The sequence below is a fragment of the Etheostoma spectabile genome, chromosome 15 (assembly GCF_008692095.1).
Source record: "Etheostoma spectabile isolate EspeVRDwgs_2016 chromosome 15, UIUC_Espe_1.0, whole genome shotgun sequence".
In the NCBI taxonomy this organism is placed as follows: domain Eukaryota; kingdom Metazoa; phylum Chordata; class Actinopteri; order Perciformes; family Percidae; genus Etheostoma; species Etheostoma spectabile.
The window spans coordinates 28,858,543-28,860,933 of record NC_045747.1 but is presented as its reverse complement, the minus strand read 5'-3'; positions in this window follow the sequence as shown (position 1 = coordinate 28,860,933).

The window sequence follows — 2,391 nt, the reverse complement described above, 5'->3', positions numbered from 1 at the left end:
CCCAAGGCTACCTCGAAAGGTGAGAAGCCAGGGGCTTTGGTTGGTCAAGGAGTTGTAGGCACACTCGGCAGATGTTGACCCAGGAGGACGGACGCTGAGCAGCCACACAACTAAGGGATGCTTCTAGGTCCTGGTTGGCTCTCTCAGTCCGACCCATGGATTGGGGATGACACCCTAGATAGATAAATTCATCATTCATTATTCATCCTGAAGGAAATTTTAGGCACCCAATAGAAAGACAACCATAACAACAATACACATACACATATATGTCACACATACCTAAAAATAAAAAAATAAAAAATCAATTTCTTGGAAAGACGGCACAAGGGCGAAGCTTCTGGTCTGTGGTCTGTGGGGGAGCGTTGGGAAAGGACGGCTCCCACCCCCCCGAGTCAGAAGTATCCACCTACACAATAAAGTGCAGAGCGGGGTCAGGATGTATTATTATAGGGGAGATAGAAAACAGCTCCTTAACCCTTTTTTAATATCAGAAATATGGGAAAAATTTGGGGAAAAAGTGACAACCTATGAAAAAAAAACACTGGAAGTAACTGTCAAAAACTTTGGAAAAACTGGCTAAAATGTCAAACAAGTGACAAAACATCAACAAAAGGGACATAAACATTGGGATAAAAAACGATAAAAATGTGGAAAGAAAAAAAATCAAAAAACATACTTTTTATTGTGAAAAGCAACAAAAAATTGAGATAGGGACAACAAAAGTGTTTTTTTCATGTTCACACAAGGGTTGAGCACACAAACAGCCGTTTCAGCTTCAGGGGATTATTGGAAAGGGGTTTTGGGGGATGTGAGTCTATTGAGGGGAGCCACCAACCGACTAATACAGTTACTGAAGTCAGTTCTCAACTTAGTAGAAAAATCAGCATTAACCCAGTCGTTTGTTGATCAGAGCATACAGCCTCAGCCCACGCCCTTGAAGCAACACCACTGCATAATGTACCTTAAAGCCTCTGTGGAGAATGACAGTGGTCTTTGTTGAAAAATTTGTCCGCACTGTAGACATCATGTCCGAAGAGACAGCTTGAGGGACTGGAAACTGAGGATCAGAGAGAGGTGAATAACTGACAACAGACATGTTCGTAACTTGAGAGGTTAGCTGGGAGACCTGACTGGTAGGGGTGGGTGAAAAGAATCAATACAGCATAGTATTGCGATATTTTCAGTGGCAATACTGTATCGACACTCAGGCGCCAAGTATTGATCTTTTATTATACAATATTTATTACATATGTGTTGGTCAGTTTGTCCCATTTTGCAGCAACAAAATTTAAGTGATATGACTAAACAGAGAAATGTTTCTTTTTAGATAAAACAGATGTTGACAAAGTCTCCTTTTGGGGACATCATTTGAAAGTGGGAAAAATTAGAAGTTGGAGAAAAGGTTACACAGTACATATGATATATATCGCAGAATATTGCAATACTTTTAAAATCGCAATAATATCGTATTGTGAGGATATTGTATCCGGAGGTGTCTGGTGATTCCCACACCTAGCAGTTGGTGGTTGTGATCCATTACAGTACGAATTAGCTGGTCACGTTGCCCCAACAAAGCCCCATTAAAACCTTTTAATGTAACTTCTGTACTTACAGCAGCCAATGACAGAAAACACAAGATAGGGTGACTCCGAGCTGGATAGGGGCTGAGGGGGGCAGGCAGTGGTGGATCCAAACTTTCTTTCTGGGGTCCAAGCGGGAAGGTGGGAAGGCTTGAGCGTGATGAGCCACGGCAACAGGTCTGGAGGCGTAGGTCTGGACAGGGAAAACAGGACGTTAACAAAAGCACCAGGAATATAAGGGCAGGGAATATCTAATTTTTTAGCAACACATTGAATTTTGTGTTTTGTGTTTTGTGTTTTTTCAGTGTCTGCATTTTGATTTATTTTTACATTTCAGTACAGTCATATGTCCCTCTTTTCTTTTACTGGAAATGTTTTTGGACGTTTTATACTTTCATTCTTGTGGAATTGTTGGTATAATGATGGTGATGGTTAAATTGGCTAACCTTTTGCTGTTTATGAATTGTATGTAACCCTAACCCTAACAAAACAAAAGTAAAAAGGGGGGAACGTTGAGTCAAAACTGTAGTTAAACCAAGTTACCACACTGGTAGGTGCATCGATCTGGCGCCGGTGGTGAGCTTCTCCCAGGAATAAATACTGCAGAGCTGGTAAGTGGAATAGCCAGCAGCTGTACAGAGAGGTAGATCGACCGGCCATATACACATACAGACACACAGACACAGTGGGGGAAAAGGGGAGAGACACACACAGGACAGAAGACAACAGCTGCCCACATAACAAATTGGGCTATAACATGTCTGGCACAAAGCCACAGATACATTAGGCTTGCATAGGATAGGTGTTG